Source organism: Triturus cristatus, chromosome 6 (genome assembly GCF_964204655.1).
Source record: "Triturus cristatus chromosome 6, aTriCri1.1, whole genome shotgun sequence".
In the NCBI taxonomy this organism is placed as follows: domain Eukaryota; kingdom Metazoa; phylum Chordata; class Amphibia; order Caudata; family Salamandridae; genus Triturus; species Triturus cristatus.
Window position 1 is genome coordinate 594562411 of NC_140589.1, and position 22460 is coordinate 594584870.

The 22460-nt window shown below is 41.7% G+C and overlaps 1 protein-coding gene across 1 annotated transcript in view; it reads left to right on the top strand.

Annotated features, from left to right (window-relative positions):
- The first annotated feature begins 400 nt into the window (after window positions 1-400).
- The window catches only part of MRAP2 (melanocortin 2 receptor accessory protein 2), an 899706-nt gene continuing 877646 nt past the window's right edge, over window positions 401-22460 (top strand). The window contains exon 1 of the mRNA XM_085611037.1: window positions 401-517. The gene's annotated coding sequence lies outside the window, so the exon portion shown is untranslated. The remainder of the gene's footprint in view (window positions 518-22460) is intronic.

The window sequence follows — 22460 nt, forward strand, 5'->3', positions numbered from 1 at the left end:
GGTACTCTTTAGCCTGATCTATAAAATAAAAAAAGTACCTCTATTGACAGGAGCCAAGTTGCGTTTGCACATGATCATCTGACTGGCGGAATGTTCAACGAGTTGTTAATACAGCGATAGGTGGCAACTGAAAAAACTGTTTGAAATATTAACAAGAACTCAGTGCTTGCACACGCACACGTATGTGTGTGTGTATATGTACATATATATATATGTATGTATTTATATATATACACACAGCAAATAACATACAGTGCTGCCCATCTGTGCTCGCTCTTTGCCCGCTTGCTCAGCAGTGGCACGGTGTGGTACGCGCTGCACGCTCGCTGGCACGCCCCTCCCTCCCCCCCCCCCCTCCCAGCGCGTCTAACCCCTGGTGGAGTGAGCGTGCACTGGCCGGGTCGGTCTTCTATCTCCCGCACACTCCTTCCCGGACCCCCGCCTCGGAGAGTTGAAGCTGCCTGCTCAGAACCCTAGCGGAGCTGAGAGATGTCGCACACTCCTCTCTGGGGCCCCGGTAAGTCACTTCATTGATGCTCTGTTTCCGAATCCGCTGCTGCCAGTCAGTCTCCCCATTTGCGCGCCCTTGACTGATGCTGCTCCTGACAGCGCCACCTCACACGCAGGTTCTCTGTCTGGATCCCAGTTTTGGCTGCCACTTGCTTCTGTATTATGTGTACTAGTATGTACTCTGTGATATTCTGTACTATTGGTGTGGACGGACCCAGTGGATATGTGTACGTGCTTCGCGGGTTTATTGTCAGTCACTCAGTGGAAAACCTGTCTCTGGTCGCTGGGGGCCACGCAACGTTTCGGCCGGCAGTGAGAAGGGTGCAAGGAAGCTTTGACCTGAGTAACTCATATACGCAACTCTCACTTTTCGCGTCTTCCAAAAATACAGTAGGGCAGATTTACAAGCCCCTTGTTGCCTTGCACCACTTTTGCGTCACATTTAACATGGGAAAAGTGACGCAAAAGTGACGCACGGGGCTTGTAAATCTGCCCCAATGTCGATAAGTGAATAGCATTACACGCGGTAGGTTGTTTATGAGGCACACTGGTTTACAAGTTGGGTTCTGAACCAGACCGACAAATCGGTGTATGCTGGTAATTTGCTTCCCCTGAGATCATGATGTCTTTAATGCGATTCAGTTGTACGGGCGGGTGACTCAGCGAAGGCTGGTAGCAGCTGTGTTCTTCTGCTTCAGTTTCACTTGAAGTTATTCTTTTGACGCTGGGACGATTCTTGCACGGTGCTTCCTGCAGACGGCGTGTTTGTGTGCGTCTCCGTGAGTGTCTGTGTGTGCCTGATGCGTTCTTACAGATAGAGCGACGTTATTCTCTGTTAGTTCAAACACAATAAGTTTGCGTACAGCTGGTGTTGTACACGCATGTATATGAAGGCGCTTTCATTTGTGAGAGTGAAGAAAAAGGAGGATGAGTAAAAAAAATATTTGTCCAAGATCACACGATTTAGGTAAGCAGGAAGCCCTCATTTGTCCCTCATATGTTTATGCTTTGTTTACCTCTTTCTGCATGAGGGTAGAGCGAGCGTGGCAAGAAGAAGCCACATGAAAGCTCTGCTCGATATAGGCTCGAGATTCCCACAGGACCTCGAGCTGAGCCTGTGCCATGCTTCAGGCTCGAGTCTGGCTCTAGCTTCCAGTGGCTCACTACTCAAAATAACCGACATTTTCAATTTTTGTATGTGTCACAGTACTAAACCTTAGTACTTTTTTCAGAAGTCCCTTTAAAAAGTTTGTTTAGGTAGACTCATTCATGCATGCATATATTTGTCTCCAGCAAGAAACATATAGGGGCATATCACCAAGCGGCAGCGATAATTATCGCTGGCCGCGTGAAATCCTAACGCCGTCTATCGCCGGATTCAATCGCCCGGTTAGCGCACTATCAACAACGCGCATCGCCAAGGCGATAGTAATCTAGGCAATAGCATAAAAAAAGAGTTAGATAAAAACATTGCTGATAGGGAGATGTGGACTCAGCATAATAATCCACCTTCCATGATAAACAGCCAAGTCAGAAAATTAGCAGGCGTAAGAAACCTGCTATATAGCCGGTTAGCGCTAGTTTAAATGTCGCTAGGCCGGGTAGCGATTTCCTTGCTGACAGGGAGAACCTCTGTTAGCGATTAATTTCGCTGTATTTCACACGGGAATGCCTACCTCGCATCTCATTAGCGATGCGAGGCAAGGCTAAAAGATAATGGGCGCTACAGCATGGATTCACGCGTTAGCGTGTCCATGCTGATAGGGTGTTAAAATTATCGCCGCTTTTTGCCCGAAAACGGACGCAAAAGTGGCGATAATGTTAATGCCTGCCCTTGATGATATGCCCCTAAATTCGGCTGATTGCACTTTACCACAGATAACTCCACCCCCACAACATTGTTTTACATGGTTTGCTCCACTGTGATCTTATTCTCTGTTTAATTTGGTCCCACACGTGATTTACTCCATGTCATTTCCTTCATGTGGTTTGTTCCACGCTAATTTTTTTGCTTTGTGATTTGCTTCACGTGATTTTTTCAGTTGTGATTTGCTCCATATGACCTGCTCCTTCATGTTTTTGTTTAATGGCGATTGGCATCTCCATCTGATTTCCTCTATCATGATTAGCTCGTCAGTGTGATCCTGTGATCCTTTAGCCATGTGATTTTTGATATCTCCATCTGAAATTTTGTGCCAGGAAAGAAACTCAGCATGGACAGTTGATTCAAAAGTTAGAGCTCTCCCTATCAGATTAGATTACAGAATTTAAGTTACAGTGCCTCAGAGATCCTCTCCCCTCCTGGCCATTTCAAAACAAGCATTGGCATAGCCAATAGGTGTCGCCTTTGGGACCTTATAAGTATTTAGTTATGCAGCACAATATCCTTGGTGCAACAACATCAACTGTTGCATGGCTAAACACTTATAAGGTCTCAAAGGCGAGACCTATTGGCTATGCCAATGTTTTTTGTATTTATGCCTTCCGTGATGGTTGAGTAGCACATACATGCCTGTTCTTGGTGATAGAACACAGGGGGATATTACCAAGAAATTGCGATAATTTTTTATTGCCGGCTATTGCTGGATTTCATTGCGGAGATAACGTATTATTATCAACGCTTATCTCCAAGGCAATAGAAATTCCAGCGATAGCGGCAAAACCCAGCAATAGCGCGAGAAATCCAGCGAGAAATTCAACGCGCTAATGAAAAGCTTGCTAATAGGCAGGTGAGGACTTAACCTTACAATCCACCTCCCATTGACTAGAATGGTTAAGTCAGGTTTTTAGCAGGTGTTAGATTCCAGCGATAGTCGCGGTTAGCGCAATTATTTTTATCGCTTTGCGGGCATTGCTAATAGGGCGAAGCTGTTTTAGCGACTGTTTTCAGTCGCTTTAAGTTGGGAACGCCTACTTTGCATGTCATTAGCGATATATATCGCTGACATGCAAAGCTGCACGAAAACGGTCGCTTTCGCCATAAAACTGTCGCTAACAGCTGTTAGCGACAGCTTGCAAATAGGGCGATAGAAATATCGCCGCATTAGCGGCAAAAAGTGCCGCTAAAGCTGCAATAAGGCCCTTGCTCATATCCCCCACAGTGACTTGCTGCTCTCTAGAGCAGTACGTATTTGCCCAGTTCTTCAATCAACGGTTTTCATTTACTTGGTGCTGACTGTGTGCCTATGTGAGTTGCGTGAGTCGGCTGTTCCAGCTGGTCGACAAGGAGTATCCTGCTTGATCACTTTTTAGACTCACCAACAGATGAAAGTGAGAGAGAAATGGAGCAGTGGTCTTGAGTCTAAAGAAATATGTTGGAATCGACTAGCTTAGTTCACATTAGGGATTTGGGGCTTTCAAAGTCGGTACCTGATGCCGATCGAGTTTACATCGATATTAATAGTTAAAATAATCTGATTTGAACAACAGCTTTATCGAATCAGTTGGTTTGATTGTAAGTGATTTGAAAATGTGTATTTGAAAGGTAATTTATTACAATCAGTTTATTCAAACTTCGATTTAAGGCGATTTTTTGCTACTTTTTGTTAGTTAAAACCAACACTGAAACATGTCTTCACTATAACACTGAAAGAGCGGTGCCGAGGCTAGGGCTGAGGTTTCTGCCCTGGAAACAGCCCCTGCTTGCATGGTTGTAACCCCCTTTGCATTTAAAATCTCTGGGCCCGCAAGTCTTCCATGCCCTTGCTGTATGGTGGAACTGTTGGCACCAAAGTGGCTACTGCAAATGTATGTTAAAACTTGGGCTGCATTTTCCACACCCACATGTGTGCCAGGGGGTTTTCATAAGGGCTTGGATAAAAGCCTCCAGAAATATTGGTGGTCTGGCCACACGATACTGGAAATCCCATGTCATGCCATTTCCGGCTGCATCACATCAGGCCTGAAGTGTTCTGATAACAGAGCTGCCGATGACCCCCTTCCCTACGCTCTAAGGTGTAGGGGAATGTAGCAGTGAGTGGACAGGACCCATGTCCTCTCCTGTGTTGAACGCTGGCTGGCAAATATATATAGATACAGCCTTAAACATTTCCTACCAGGTCATGAACATGTATTAACAGGAAAGCAAAGTTCAGAATGAATGGATCTAGAGAGCTAAATTTGCTTTTTTTTTTAATGAACTGAGAGTTGGTGTTCTGCTCAGGAGGAGACTGCCTATACTGTTTGTTAGTTCTGACAGCAGTCATTGAGACATTACAACTCAAATGTTTTAAAGGATTACATTTTGTAATGAGAGAGAACTACGGATATTACGAGTACTATAATAAGGAAATTAGGTTAAAGTTTCATCCAGGTATTTTTGACTTTTATGTTTTTGCAATACCAAAAAACACAGCTTGTCTGTGTGTCCTTTGGGTTGTATATCCACGGAAAAGCTTTGATATAAGGAATGTTATGGTGCGAACCAAATCCAGTGCTTAATTTATGCCGGTGGTTGAGGCACTTGGCATTACCCTTCTTTTTGTGTGCTGGAGTTATTTTTTCATCTTTTTGGAGGGGGGGGGGGGGGTGCGGGGTTATATAGCGCGAACTAGACCAGAAGGTATCAGAGGCTTTACATGAGCACCAGTCACGTTACATAAGGACACATTCATTTTTGTTATGCGGAAATTAAGTGATTTGCCCAGGATCACAGGATGTTGAGCGTCCCTGTCGAGACTCAAACCTGGTTCCCCAGCTCTGAGGTCGACCGCCCTAGCCATTAGACTATGACTCACAGCAAGAGAGAGAGGCAGACGAGTTAGAAAGGAGGAAGAAAAGAGTAAACCAGCGACAAAGGGTCATATCTGGGATTAAAAAGAACCCGCACGAATGGTGGACCGGCAGCACCCCACAAACATCACCACTGAGCGAAACTCCCAGAAAGAAAAGTGTTTGGCTGACAGCCTTTCGACCTCCAAGGCACCCGTGGAGGGGGAGAGATGACCTCAGCTGTTGTGAAATGGCCACACCAGTGTCCGTTCATTGCGCGCTGTCTCAGGTGTTTGGGACACAGGGCTGCTCCGGAAGGGAGCTGTGTGGGAGAATAGAGCTGTGTGGGAGAGAGGATCTCTCTTTGCGACGGCCCTGCGTTAGCAGCTCACTCCAAGGCCCGGTCCGCCGATGACAGCACCCAACGCTCAAGGGCATCTTGTTGCCTTTTTTGTCCAGAAATCCGATGCGCGTCAGAGGATAGAAGAGCTGAGGTAAGAGAACAAGAAGGAACAGTGTGGGGAGTGGGCCTGGAGTGCCGAGGGCAGAACCAGCCTCCCTCCAGCGTGAAGCTTGGCTTCAGTGCGCCTCTGACCTTGTTACGGACTTGTGGAAGTGAAACACGGGTAAAAGTAAGGTCATCATGTCTCAGAATGTACAGTAGCGTGCTAGCGTGTAGGCTGCTCATCATGGATAAGGCGGGCGATACAAATACAATTGCTAGTGAAACAAGTGTGCGCGCCTCGCGCTCAAGTAAAAAAATAAATAAAAGTTTCACGAGAGGCAGCAGGGGTAGGGGAGAGAGGAGGGGGCCGGCGCCTGTTTCCCTTGCGTAGCAAGCAGGAACCATCTGTTAATTACTAACAGATGGTTTTGAAAGCTCGCTCCCGCAAGGGAATCGCCAAACGTGCACGTGTTGCCATTCAAAGCAATGCAATGTGTGCACGTTTTTAGAAGCAAAACGGAATCGTTTTCAAAAGGTCTTTTTCCTATGCAGCGCATGCGTGCTGGTTAGGCAAGACCTAAACACCAAGAAGTTTCGCAAACTGAAAGCCTTGACTGAAAACCCCACACTTTTAACCAGTGATACCTATCACAGTTTCAGCGTGGACACTATTAAAACACATATGATGTTTTTCACAAGCAACACACATGCCTGGTAATACAGTCTCTTCTCCATCTCATGAAACAATTAAATTCCCTAAGGGAGGAAAAAAACACACATCTCTTCATTTCCTCCTTTGTATTGTAAATAAACTGCAATTGGCTCCCCATACCAACAAATTCAACCCCCTATAGCACTCTTGCTACAGCACTCCCTCACATACAAACTTACTTGGGGGCATATTAGCAAGGGCAGTATCGTCGCTTTAGCTGCACTTGTTGCCGATAAAGCGGCGATATTTTTATCACCCTATTAGCAAGCCGTCGCTAATAGCTGTTAGCAACAGCTTAATGGCGTTAGCGGCCGTTTTTTTACCGCTTTGCATGTCAGCGATATTTATCACTAATGACATGCAAAGTGGGCGTTCCTCACTAAAAGTAATAGGAAGAAGTCGCTAACACAACTTCTTCCTATTAGCAATGCCTGCGAAGCGATAAAAAAACTTGTGCTAACCGCGATTATCGCCGGATTTTAACACCTGCTAAAATCCTGAATTAGCCATTGTTTTCTATGGGAGGTGGATTCTACGACTGAATCCTCACCTGCGAATTAGCGACCTTTTCCGTAGCGATGGGAATTATTAGTTGGAATTCTCGCGTTATTGCTGGAGAATCGCCACTATCGCTAGTTTATTATCGCCTTGGAGATAAACGTTGATAATAACGGGTTATCTCCACGATGTAAACCAGCGATAGCTGGCGATAAAAAATACAGCGCTAAGTGATAAATTTCGCTTAGCCTTGCTAATATGCCCCTTGGTTCCTTCCCTCATTGGCACACAAAACAAACCCACCTCTGAGTTTACTTATACACAGCCCTCCGGCAGGTCTCTTTATTATCCCCCTAAAGAGGGTGTAATTCTCCAGACACATCTCAATACTATCGCAAATGCGCGAAACGCTCTCAGCACCCCCACACATGAAATTCGCACCCTGCCAAGAACTAAATAAACAGCACAGAACCCAATATCTAAAGGGCAAAGTAACCTCCGAAATATCACATTTCATACTAACAAACCAACATTTATGCAACACACAATGCTGACCTCATATTCTTTAGGTCTGCAGCTGATAATGCCAATACCTTATTTCCAGTGCCTAATTTGTAAAAAAATAAGTGACAGGGCTCTCTTCAGGAGGCCACTGCAGCTTTCACCACCCTTTGCCCCTGCTATGCTGCCAATGGCAGTAACAACACAACCACTAACCATCACACTCCTACAAGTGTAACAATTCAGACTAGTCCAGTCCCCATAGCTATACGAATGGCATGTGCTGCATGTAATAGTCAGTTTGAATGTATATCAAATTAATAATTAAATGTTGCTGTGGTCATCTCTAAATTAGAAAGAAGCAACGAATTGTCCTTCGGAGACTATTTCACCACCAATGTTTTCTACTCAATCACTCCAAATTATATACATCCAATCTTGAGGGTTACTGTTCTGACAAAAAAACTGTGTGTTTACATATAAAAGTAAATTACAAATTTGTAAAGACAATTTACTAATAAAAATTCCCCAAGTTAAAAACTTTTTCATACAAATTACATTGTGTACAGTGGCAGCAGCATCATCATATCAATCCACATAGAATTACAAAAATTGTGCACGAAGACGGATTAAAAAACAATTTAAAAAACAATTAAAAAACATAGCGAGATTAATGAAGACACTACTCTTTGTCGTAGGAAACCATATCCATAAAACGAAATGTTAAAGATGAACCCTGATTTACTACAGTCCGTCAACATCTAGAGTAACATCAAATTGGATGGATTTATGGTATGAAGGCGTCGACGCGTTTCGATGGTTTCCTGATTTAGATCATCTTTATCAAGACCAAAAACATACACTCTCAGCTATTAATATATCTTCAAATTAATTGAACCCAATTGTAGGAGTTCTATCCGGGGGATGATTGATCCTGTTCCCAGTATCCACGTCTGAGTTTAATAATTACTACCTTATTATGAGGCTCACAGTTCACCGTAGTGAGGGCAAAGTTGTTTCTTATCAGAAGTGAAACGTGACAGACGCGAGGAGGCGCCGGTAATTATCAATTAAAGACCCGATCATACGGAGGGCTTTTAAAAAATATTGGAGCTGGCACTCTTTTTTAATAAACAACCGAAAACAAATCATTTCACGCCGCTATTGGATGAGAGCACCAATACTGTCAGGAGAACCCAAGACTCAACTTTTCTTGATTCGTTAGAAGCTGCATTGCTCTGACTCCTGACACCATAGTGCAAGGGTGCCTGCGTTGAGGGAATGATTGTTTATTTGCAGGAAGGTGTCCCTTCCTGCACTTAAACAATCCAGAATGGAGATTTTAAACTTCAATGTGTGCTGCATTGTGCAGCAAACATAGAAGTTGCAAATTTTCATTTTTTTAAATGATTGTTTATGTGCAGGAAGGGACACCTTCCTGCACATAAACAAATAATTTGTGGCGATTTGCTGCTTCTGTGTGTGCTGCACAATGCAGAGCACATAGAAACAGCAAAAACAAGCAGAAATAAAGTATTTCTCTTCGTTTTGCCATATAGGACCAGGTATTCACTGGTCTTAATTTTGGCGCTGCCTCCTATTTACACTACCCGTATAAATATGGGGAAGCATAAAAATCAATGGGTGTTGCAGCGGAACGCCCACCACAACACCCATTGCCCACCCTTTTCACCCCAAGTATAGCATGAAAGGGTGCCTTATTTACAAGGCGGCATAAAGCCATGTTTACACCTCCTTGTAAATAAGGTGAAGCCCCTGTCACCACAGGAACGTCATAAAAAGGGACGTTCCTGTGGTGATAGGAGCTTGTAAATATGCCCTTATATTTTTAACATTGCTATTATTGGCAACAATGACAACTTACTTTGATGCTATGTCGATATATTTTTGCTGTCCCAATAATTTGACCAATTTCTGTCAAAGAATATTTTGGAGTCCATATTCTGGTGGCATAATCAACATTTAATTAGTGGTTAGTATATGATAAAGTCAATGTTTGGCATTCTTTGAGAAGCAGCAAAACAATGAGTATATTCAAATTCGATGACTGAAACAGAAATTGATTTCCTCTTATTACAATTTTCTTTTTGAATAAAAGTCGTTCCATTTTGTATTTCAGGGAAGTAGTTACTGGTAATGCAAGAATGAACAACTTCTGGAAATGAGCTGATATTCGCATGACAAAGATGCATGTTTCCTAAAAGAAATAAAGTGACTCAGAAACAGGTTCAAAATATCACCCTCAGTCCCTTTAGAAATCCCATAGCAATTTTATAGTTGCAAGGCTGAGTAAATAAATGTATAGCCTTATTGTGATGCCTCCAACCAACACCACCACCGTCTCAGGACCGACCGACCTTCGATCTGTGGTCCCGACACCATAATTACAATGCGACCGCACATGGCGCTGTTACATAATCCCATTTCTCAACGGGAGATTGTGCTATGGCCATATATCGGCCATAGCACAAGCACCCATTGAAAAATTGGAGATTGTGTTCATCCCTGCACCGTGTGGCAGGCACCTCAAGGTACCAGCTACACAGTGCATGGTTCAACAGGAGGGCACCACAGGTGCCCCTCGGCTCCCAACCGGAGACCGCAAGGCTTTCCATGTCGAAAAGCCTGGCATGGAGAGCCTGGGGTAAACCGAGCATCGTAATTCCAATGGCTGAAACGCAGTCCAAGCTGGCCAGAATGACCGGCCAGTTTGAATTCTGACCGGAAGTGAAACCGACAATGAGTGACGGAAACTTTCCGACACTTATCGTAATTGGCCCCTAAATGTTCACCCAACGATGATACACTCCATTACAATCAAACTAAAATCAGTGTATTCATTTTAGGTAACGATTGCTGCAGAAAAAGATGCCATGCATCGTTAAGGTGTAAGCCTTACTGGGCTGCAGTATGCTTCACTACACTGAAAGCAAGTGAAGCACAGCCACTTACAAACCACAACATCAAATGCTGAAACACAAAGGAAGTTCTTGTGAAATTTTGAGATCTCTGAGTAGGGAATATCAAAGGTGTATACATACTTAGGAGCATATTTACAACCCCTATCGCCACCATAACGTCACTTTATTTGACATTCCCGTGGCTGTACGGGTTTCGTCTTATTTACAAGGCAGCAGTAAGCAATTTAACATGGCTTAACACTGCCTTGTAAATAAGGCCCTCTTTCACGCTATACTTAGAGTGAAAAGGGTGGGCAATGGGTTTGCAGTGGGCGTTCCACCGCAACACCCATTGATTTTGATGCTGCCCCATATTTACAAGAGTGGCGTAAATATGGGGCAGCACCAAAATAAAGACCAGGGAAAACCTAGTCTTACCATGGCGAAACTAGGAGAAATGCTTCATTTCTCCTTGTTTTGCTGTTTGTATGTGTGCTGCTTTGTGCAGCACACACAGAAACAGCAAAACACCATTGATTGTTTATGTACAGGAAGGTGTCCCTTCCTGCACATAAACAATCATTTTAAAAAAATGACGAGTTGTGACTTCTATGTGTGTTTCAGTCTGCATCACACATAGAAGTTAAAAAACACCATTTCTAATTATTTATGTGCAGAAAGGCACATCTTCCTGCAAATAAACAATCTTACCCTACAACGCAGGCACCCTGGCACAATGGTGTAACAGTGCCTGCATTGGAACTTGCCAGCTGAATTTAGCACCAGTGCAGGGTGAAACACAGGGCAGCACCGCCTTGTTGTAAATACAGGGCAGCCCTGCGTTTCAGAAGTGGCCGAGATAAGAAGGCTAACTCTGCACTCCATCACTTCCTTGTACATATGCCCCTTAGTTTGCTCATACGTGCACTTGAGACTGAATGGGAAACACTCCTGCAACCCTCTGACAAACAAGTACTGATAAAGTCAATAGTTCTGGGGGTGGCCGCCAGCCTTGATTTGGCAATTCCTTTTATTCTGCTTTGTTTTTGGAAGACAGTAGAGAGAATCGATAGATAGATAGATAGATAGATAGATAGATAGATAGATAGATAGATAGAATCACAGAAAGAGTATACAAGTAGATAGGTTGGCATATAGACAAGTAGATAGACAGGTAGACAGACAGGTAGACAGAGACAGGTAGATAAACAGGTAGATGGATAGACAGGCAAACTGGTAAAGAGACAGATAAGTAGACAGACACACTGACAAATAGTGTTGTATCGACAGACATATAGATAGGACAGAAAACTGCAATAAAGGGCACAGCTTCAATTAGTAATACAATAGTTAAATGCCTATATAAAGAAGACATGCACAAATGCTGAAAACAAACTAGAAAGCCATACCAGCAGACTAAAGGGGTTTGCACATATAACTGTAATGTATTTCAACATTTATATATTGCATACTACCCCTATGTGGGGGCTGCCACAACGTATATGGTGTGTGGATGCGAGTGTGTTGGCTTTGATTTGATCCTGCGTGGGAAGTCCTTCCATGTCGTGTGCGATGACCACCGAGGTGCTGTTATTGGGCTATGGAACTCAATGCTTTTCAGGGTGAAGTAGTATGAGAGACAGGGGCACAGTTTATGGTTTTCAGTACACTGGCAGCTTTGAGCAGACCTGCAGGTCCCTTAAGGGCATTTCTTATATTCATAGTCAACGTCGCTGGTTACTGCAATGGTTGTCCATTCTGAGATAATTAGTTTAAAGTTTATGATCCTGAGCAGGCATAGGTTAAAGTGAGAAATGGTAAGAGATCTGCTGAATGGAGTTTGATAATATCATCCCATATCTGAATGTCATTGTGAGATGTCAAGAAGCAGTAATAATATGTACTTGTTGGGACCTGCGGTGGTGGACTACATTAAAATCCTCCATTGGCCAGCAGCATGTGGCACATATTCCATTTCTATACACATATTCCATTCCTGTTTAGTTGGTGATGATCGGTTTATTAGCAGTGGACAATTACGCTGTTTCGTAATGGACACAACCCACAGCAGTCTTGTCTAATGCGAGTGTAAGAGTGTCACACGAAGCAGAAAAGAGAATTATTATGCAGTCAGTATAAACCTCTGTGTGTTATGGTATAAGTGTGGGTATACATCTTTATTTGATAGTTAATTAAAACCAATAAAATATTATTTAAACATACATTTCAAGTATGAGAGAATTAGCTGTCATTCAATCTAAAAAAACATTACAACCAATTTCATCTTAAAAACCTATAGTGAATAGATGCATCATCAATTATATCAGAGAGATAGTGTAGGAAATTGGGTTACTGGTTGAGAAGGAGTGAAACCCTATTCAAGCAAAAACCACAATTTCTGTCAGGGTGAAGCCACAAGCAAACAACAAACTAACAATGCTGATTGCTTGGCACAAAATCAGTCAGGCTTAACGTAGAGGCACTGTTGAAAGTATTTATGCAGCTCTTCAAACAGTAATAAAGTGAAAATACAACACAAGAAAAATCCCACTACAATTTAGAGAAATAGAATAAATGTTAATAAATTGTTTGACACCAAAATAACAAAAATCCAAAAAGTAAATCCGGATTTATGCAAATTTGAAGATTTCAGTAAAAAAGTGCAAGGATGCACAAAGCTCCAACTGTGGTTACCTAGTCATGGTGACCCGGAACACAATCACAAATTCAGGCTAACTGCAACAGAAACCAGTCTGGGAGCATGTACTAAGTTAGGCCCACTGAACAAAGTACCTTAAATCCTGGTTGTAGAGCATTGCGAGATCCTGCATTGAAGATCCATGCCTCAGATGCCATTTCAGGGAGCTGCGAGATTCATTGTGAGTCTGGGATTGAGAAAACGTCATGCAGCGGCAGTTCAGAGGAGCTGCAGGGCTGCAATGTGGAGTCCTGCATTGAGGATGTGTCACATAGAGGAGGTTCTGATGGGCTGCGTGGCGGGGATGTGCAGTCCTACATCAAGGGCGCATCAAGCAGTTGCGGTTCTTAAGAGCCGCAAAGCCCTGTGTCGAGAATGCATCGGGCAGTGGCAGTTGCAATATGGTGCTGTGAGGAGATAAATCGTGCTGCATCAGTTATGCCCACAGGACCACAGCTGGACTGGCAGAGCACCTTCAGACCCGTTTGGCTGGGGTAAGGTGGATGGAAGCTTTTCTGTCCCAGAGGCTCTGATCAGGAGGCCAGCCAGCTTGCTCTTGGAGTCACTCTGGTGATCCTGGGTTACAATGAAGGTCCAGACCTTTTCACTCAGACAGCAGGGAATCAGAGAAGCAGAGTAGCAAGGCAGTCGAGTAGCAGTCCTCCTTGCAGCAGAGTAGTACAGGAATCCTTCTGAGTTTTCCACAGGCCCAGAGGTGTACCGAAGAGTTGGGTCTCATGGTCCAATATTTATACCTGGTGCCATCTTTGAAGTAGAAGAGGGTTCTAAAGGTCTCCAACCCCAGATGTGTTTGGAATTTACCATCTCCCTACCCTGGCCTCAGCTTGCCTGGAGCACAAAAGACTAATGCCAAACCCTTTGTGAGTGTGTTCAGGCAGAGCCTTTGTGATGTGCAAACGTGGTAGGTGACAGCTCCTCCACCTTTTAAGGCAGAGATGGCTCATCCTGCCAAAACCTATTTCCTCTTTTTCTTACTGTTAGGGAGCAATACACAAAGACTAATTGCCAGCTACGCTTAGTCATGTGACCTAGGATACAGGCACCAGATGGTCAGAACAAGAAAATGTCAACTATCTAAAAGTGGCAATTTCCGAGTTGTGACTTAAAATCTAACTTTACCATTTAAAGGGTTTTAAATTACAATTCTTTAGCCACCAAACTCAATATTCCTACTCTCTCTCAATTGAAAGTTAACATTAATTAAATGTAATAATGTAACCTAATGGTATCCCATGGGAAAGTTGGGCCTTTCAGTAGTGAAAAATGAATTTAAGAGTTTTTCACTACCAGGACATGTTTAAAGGGCTACTTAAGTTGGTGGAACAATGAGTGCTGCTGGTCAACCATAAGCATTTAATTGACCGGCCCTGGGTATATGTAGCATCACTTGGCTAGGGACTTAGGAGTAAATTCTTGTGCTCATTGGATGTAAGCGAATATTACCATGTTTTAGTTAGTGAGCACACACACTTTAACACTGGCTAGCAGTGATAAAGTGTACAAAGTTCTAAGGCCAACAAAAATTAGATCAGAAACCTGGAGTAGAAAAGCAAAAAGTTTGAGGGAAGGCCACCCTAAAGTGGACAAGTCTAAAAGATGACCAGAACATTTGCATGGCGAGATAATGAAAATGCTAAGTGCAAGTATTAGTGCTTGTACTTCTCAATTGGGTGCTCCCACGGCTAGTCTGTTGGTTGAGTCTCGCAGCTAACTTATCCATGAATATCACAAAATGGACAATGAGTTTACAGTCTAGGCCCAGGAAGCACTGATCAATTGCCTCCTGGCTAGAGTGAATTTTCAGTTCACTAAATGCTTCCTTTAACACAAATCATCTTTATCACTCAAAACAGGGGCAGGTGCACAGTACGTGAGTCAAGAACTCCTTCGGGTAGGAGCAGAAGTGACAAGAAGTGTCAACAAATGCATGTTTGCATCCTTCAGCAACTTCCCTATGTCGAATAGGACCATCTGTTATCTTAGAAAACGTAATTTATGTGGTTTTTGACAGCGGCAATGTCAAATAAGATTGAGGCCTTGGTTCGACTGCAGTTGTATATTGATTGTGAGACTCTGTAACTAGAGTCAGGAAGTGTTTTTTTGCAGACAAGATTTTCATTGACCTTCCCCGAAGTGTTTTGAAAGCACTGTTAGAAATATTCAAGGCACATGGTTGGGTCATTTGGACTTTTTTCAGGGTCTTCTGAATTATGACTTGCCAATGCGATATGGGAAAATTGAACAGGTGTTCACTGTCAGGATCATTTGGACATCTTCCAGGGTCTTCCAAATTACAATTTGCCAGAGCAATATGGGGAAATTGAACAGGTCTTTCCTGTGTGGGTTATATATTGTAGTGTATTTGCATATATTTAGTGCTTACCACCCCTGGTGAATTGTGGTACTTTTGGGAAGGCAGCAGGGTTAGTAGTTTTTTATATTGTTGGTTATTGGGAATAATCTTTTGCTTATATAATGTATTTGCTGTAATTTCTATGTGGTAAATTAAATGAATAGGAGTTTGAGGTAATCTTTAGTGCGAGAGGGGGATATGCACTTTCATGCAATGGTTGGCTGTATTAATAGATGAGCTACATGAGATTAGGTATTAGTGGGCAAAGGAATGTAAGGAGAAGTTGTGATCTTTGTTATAAGGTGGGGGCAATTTGCAGAGATACAATAATAGGAATTAAGGCAAATATGCATATGACTTACAAGAGGCTGTACTCAGAGAGAGGAGGCATGCAGAGGATGGAAAGGAAGAAGAGAGTCATTTGAAAGAAAAAGTAGAGTCGACAATTGGAAGTGTTAAGTCAAAGTCAGTTATTCATGCAAGGTTTTTAGGAAGTTTGTGGAGGCAATTTGAGACTGCATGCAAAACTGCGGAAGGAAACAACATTATTTGCATGTGGGCCATGAAAACACCAGCACTCATACATCCCACTATCACCCAAAGGTAAAAAGCTCTTACCCAAAGGTAAAAAGAATTTAAATAAATATGGCTTTATTTTCTAATAAAATCTAATAGAAATAAAATGCAAAACAGATACACTGTATTTTAAATGTTAATGCTAGATATACTCTTCCCTTTTATCTCTGCCGATCTGGGCAGAATGAAGGACGACAGAGTCTGCCTGAGTGAGAATGTGTAAAGTAGTAAGTAATGCTCCACAGGCCAGGTAGGACTGGGCATCCACAACACAGGCACAATTAAGTGTAACATCCTGCATCCTGCTGTCATTTAGCCTTACTGTAACAGTCATCAAACCCACTAAAAATGTCTTCATGTGAGTTATACAAAATGCAGTCCAACTCCTCTTTCACACAGCACTGTCTTGTCTCTACCCTTAAGCCACAGGAATGCAGGCAATACACGTCCATTGTCTGGGTAGATGTTTGCATCTGTTAGTACAGCAAAATGTGGTTATGTTCATCAGACAACCCAGAGCTTCTTTACCAAGGTATGCACTGTGGGCCTGATTCACAAAGGTAATCTTTTACATTTGTGTACGTTTATGATTGTTTGGAATTCACAAAGGGATTTATGAGTAGTTTCTTTACAAGTGTGGAGTTTCCGCACCTGAAAAGATAGGACAGTCCTATCTTTTTATGTACATAGTCTCCTTACTTATGAAGATACTACTTGTAAATCCCTTTGTGAATACCAAACAATCATAAGCTTATACACAAGTGTAAGTTTACCTTTGTGAATCAAGCCCTGTGTCCTCTAACCATGGGCTCAAAATACATTTTTTGTACATGCATCGTGCATTAAAACATCTCTGCCGTACAGGTAGTTTATGGTTCATAGAAGTGATACTCAGTACTGCCCAAGGGCCGCTTGTGGCCCTCCTGACCTTCACATTCAGCCACCTGGTCAACTCTGGGCTGCTGTTTACTCGACTCAGTACTAATATTCACAAAGATTTACGTAAATGGGGAAGCATTTCTTTATAGGTTAACTGAATTAAAAGAAAAGAAGATGTCTTACACCACTTAAGGTTAGGAACACTTTCATTTTTGAAGACATCTTTCAGCTAAAGTGTAAAATTACGATAAAGTATCTTCAAAATTCAAAAAGCTTGTGTCATTCATCTGCAGAACCTTTCCACCTTAGTACATCAGATAACATCCGTGCACTGAGAAGTACTATTTTAAGTTTTTCAAGCATGATTTTGGATACATTCATTCCTCTCCCCACCCTGACAACAGTGTCAATAATGAACAAAGAGGCAAGTCAGCTGTTTTGTGCACCCTTTGGGGTGCCTGGGTTGATATTATACATAAATAACAATATAGTTTATTGAATCAAAGACAGGAGACGGTTTTTGAACAGCGCACATCTTAAAGTCATGTATCTCAAGGTCCTCTTGCATGTGATAATGAAGAAAGAGCAAAAGAAATGAAATAAATGAACTGCCTAGGATCACAAAAATTGGGCAAGGGAGGAAGCCAGGAATGATCCAGGTTTTCTGGTTTCACATTATGCATTTCAGCCACTAGACATACATGCTTCGCGGGCCTTACACTTACCTTACTGCCCTTGCTCCCTCGACGCCACACTGCGGCCATCAATGCGGCCCTCGGTCACATCACTGACCAATCTTTTTGGCCCTTGGTAAAATGTTTGAGAGTATCCATGGTTATTGTGAACTTGCATTGTACTCTCTAGGACCAATGGCCTTCAGTCGCCTATTTGAAAAGCATGTAAATGCGTTTAAACTTGCAGTGTCGTTTTCTCAGGAAGACTATAGGACTAATAAGCATGGGGCCCACTCAGTTACACTTAATTCATTTATTCATTCATGCATCTAAAAGCAAATTGGCACACTCACAATAAAGTAGAAAAACACATTATCCTCACAAACGTTACTTGTTTTCTGTGTAGTTTTTGCAGCCACAAAATGAATATGACACACATCAGAATTAATGTAATATCTGTCAAAATAAATATGATACCTGGCAGAGTGAATCTGACTTGAATCTACATAAATCTGAAACCTGGCAGAGTGAATATAGCTATTTAGTGACTGATATGAATAACACACACTTCGAATTGAATAAAGATATTCTGAAATATATATCAATCATACTGAAATGAATACGGCCCGCCCTGTAAACAATATAGCAGTCTCTGAAATGGATACAATATGCATCCAAAAGAATGGGGCATTTCTTGAAATGACTGACATATGCCAAGAGGAACATGACATACATTGAAATGAATATGACAGATTGAAAGGAAATGAATATAAGTTACTGAAATAATATATTATATTTTGAAAAGAGTATAATGTACATTGAAAACAATACAACATACACTGAAATGAACATTACACATGTTGCAATGAAAATGAAAGGTGGAAACTTCTAATACATACCCCTACTTAGGTATATTATTCAACCAGAAGGGGTAATGGTCCCAGGCTGTCAAGAATAGGAAACTACTATTTATGAAAGCCACGGTAGCCCTAGTTAACTTTGCCAAGAAATTAGGAAGAAGAACCCTTGTTGAGTTACTGCGCATTTATCAAGCAAAATGTGTCAGTACGGTCATATATGGTGCCAGCGTGTGGGGTTATCGCAAAATAAAACCCATCCAGCAGGTTGAAAACGCCTTTTTAAAATTTCTCCTGGCAGTTCCAAGTAGTACATCATCTTATACATGCTACGCAGAATTAGGGATTCCGTTCATCTCAGACCTAATTAAAGCCCAACCGGTTCTTTTGTGGCACCGGATTTGGACTTCCATAAAAACGTCTTTTAATTGCGATATTATAAAATACAGCCATAAGCTAGATCAGGTAATCGAGATTCCCTGGCTGAAATACATAAAAAAAAATTATGAACGATCTGGGCTGCCCTGAATACTACGATGACCCAGTTTCCCTGTGCTATGTCTCCAGAAGGGCTTTTAAAAGATATTGGACGCACTTGGAGGCAAATAGACTTGCTGTTGAGGCATCACAACCATCGGTAGAATCTAACCAAATGATTTTGAGGACCCCTCGGATCCAGGCTTATTTAATTATTATATCAAGTGGGTATGAGAGATTGTACTGACCCGTTTCAGAGTAGGTATCTTTCATCGATTGGTAAGCTTCCCTACAATAAATGATTGGTAAAAAAACATTGAGTAACTGTCCGTGTGCCGAAATGTCTCAGCAATCAATGTATGTAGTTTTATTTTGCAAATTTTATATTACACAAAGAAGGAGGAGGATTTTCCCTATTTTAAGATTGTGGGGTCTGAGACAATCCCAACCAGCATTTCTAGCACTGCAATTTTTAGATAACAAATGTTTTTAAAGGTTAATTTCATCATTTTTAAAATGCGTAATCAAATGCAGAAAAGCTATTTGCACATGAAATTGCGTAAAAGTAAACTGGTCGGAACTATATTAATAGACATTTTTAACCTAACCTTGTTTAATTGAACACCTGTAATTAATATTAACTAGTTACTGTTTATATGATTTTAACTGCACGCTTTTATGTTTTCTTAATGCAAAAATCGAATAAAGCTTACTTGATTCTGATTCTGTTTCTGAATTGTGTTCAAATGATTATTTCCCAGATTGCAATGAATATGAGATATACAGAAATGAATAGGAGATGACTAAAAATTTATATTGCTTGTGTTGAAATTAATATCAGCCCCATTGAATTGAATTTAACATGCTTTAAAATGAGCATGACCAAAGCTGAAATTCCCATGACATTTGGCAAAGTTAATATGGCATGCATTTAAGTTAGTATGACACATATTCAAATGAATATGATATATGTTAAAATGGATAGGTTGCATCTTAAAATTAATATGAAAAGTGTTAATATGAATATGACATCCATTGAAATAAATATAACAATGATTGAAAGGAATATATCACATGTAAAAATGAATATTACATGAGTTGGCATGAATATGGCTTGCATTGAAAGTAATATGATACACATTGGCATGATTATGATACGTCTTGAAATGGATATCATTCATGTTAAAATATTATTAAATGAGTTAATATGAATGAGACATCCAGTGAAAGGAATATGACACATGCTAGAGGAATGTGACAGGCATTGAAATGAATATGAGCCCCATTAAAATGAATCCAACATGCATTAAAATGAATATGACCAATGCTGAAATTAAGAGGAAACTTGTCATAATATATATGTTATGCTTTGAAAATAATATGATACATATCAAAATGAACATTGCATGTTTTGTTAATGTTATAGTAATACTTTTGTAAGGCATGTGAATAACAAACCCTGTCTTGGCGCTAGTGTCAGTTGAGCCAGACAATTACAGTGCAAAGGGAGGGGTATGTACTGGACTGAGGCAAGAAAACAGAAAAATGTTGCTGAGCTTTAGGAGAAGTTTTTAGGCCGATGAGCTAAAAAGATACGTTTTCAGTTCCTTACTGAACTTTAAGAGATTGGACTGAGCTCTTACATGACTAGGCAAAGAATTCCACCATTTGGAGGTGGAGTAGGAGAAACGTCTTCCTCCCCAGAGAGAGTACAATTAAAAAATATCCTGCAGGAAGTGATGGCCGACCTGATGCAGGGCTTTAGAGACCCAGCATCAGGCCTTTAACTTATTTAGGCAATAATAGGCATCCAATGCAGTTCTTTATGGCTTTGTAGGTTGAGTACAAGTTTGACACATTCATCAAAACTCTAGCTGCCCTGTTTTGAAGTGTCTGAAACCTATTAAGAAGGCACATTTGAGAGCCTACATATAAAGCATTGCAATAATCTATTTTAGAGATGACTAGGGCCAAGATGACTGTTTTCCTTTACTCCAACGGGAGGAAAGGGAGAATGTTTTTTTGAAACTGTTAACATGAGAAAGCAGTAGGATGTTACCTGCTTTGAGCGATATATGAAAGCTAATTTGGTATCAAAGGGGACACCATATTTTGTGCCTTCTGCACTGGGACTGGAAGGGACCCAAGGTTGAGTGGCCACCAGGAAGTGTTCCAGAAGGAGGAGTTGTTACCATATTGCAACACCTCTTTTTTCCAAATTAAGCTTTAAAAAGTGCTTCTGCATCCAGCTGGCAATGCTACCCAGACATGTTTTTAAATGTTTGGCCACTTTTTCAGGTTCCTATGAAACATACAACATTATTTTGGTGTCATCGGCATATGAGAATGCAGAGAACCCACAGGATCAAATAAGTTTGATAAGTGAGTAATGTAATTAAACAAGGTTGTACTTAATGAAGATTCCTGAGAGACCCGCAGGGAAGCGCAAAGGGGGGGAGGTAAAATCCTCCAAGGTCACCATTTGCGTTCCATTTGACAGAAAAGACCTGATCAATTTGAGACCTTTGATGCCTATTGTTTGAAGATGGTTAACGAATGAGGAGTGGTCAACCGCATCAAACACGGCAGACAGATCCAATAGGATCAAGGCTGCATTGTCACCTCTATCAACAATGACTCTGATCTCTTCAGTGGGCGCCAATAAGGCGGTTTCTGTGCAGTGATTAGGTCTAAACCCATGCTGTGCAAGGTCAAGACGAATCATAATTTCATCAAAAGTAGTGGATTCCTGATTCATGGGCTTTTCTAAGATCTTAGCAGGAAGGGGAAGGCATGAGATAGGTCAATTGTTCTTCACCTGTGAGGGGTCATGGGAGAGTTTCTAACGAATCAGCAAAATGGATGCCTTTTTACAGGTATCTGGGAAGCAGCCCAGACTCAAGAGTCCTATTTAACAACAGGGAAAGATGAGAACAGATAGTTTCTGGAAACTTATGAAGTACCTGCGGATGGCATGGGTCCGCAGAAGCTCCTGATTTAGTCGTTTTGATGAAAGTAGTAACCTTCTCTTCAGTGAGTGGAGTGAAAGTGCTCAGTACCAAGGGTCAGTCACTTAATTTATCAACCATGTATTGAAGTCAATATGACCTTAGTTGAATTGGATATGACCCATGTTAAAAATGTTATGACAGATGTTCAGCAGATTATGACATCCATTGAAATTAATAGGACATTCGTTGAAAGGTGTATGACAAATAATGGAGAGTGAGTGAAAAAAGTGGGAGATAAAGAGATGGAATAAGGAATGAGGGATGTGGAGGAATAACTATAGAGTGAGGGATGAAACAAACAGTAGATTGAGTGATGTAGAGTGAGGGATGTGAAGTGGTTATTAAAAATCAGAAGTGAGAGATGACTTATTTATGAGGAATAGAGGGAGCCTTATGGGTGGTGAGGGATGAGGAGTGAGTGTAGAGGAGGACGTAGGGCATTTAAGGGCTCCTTTATGTTTTGTTGGTTGGCCCTTCCTCCACCAGAGTCACGTAGTCAGCAGGGAGATAGGGGCTCTTTACCTCCCCTAAATATCCCGACCTTTTGAGTTTTTAATCCTACCAAGGGGCCTCAAGAATAAAAGAGTATGATGGTATTCCCCTTAGGTAGTTTTACC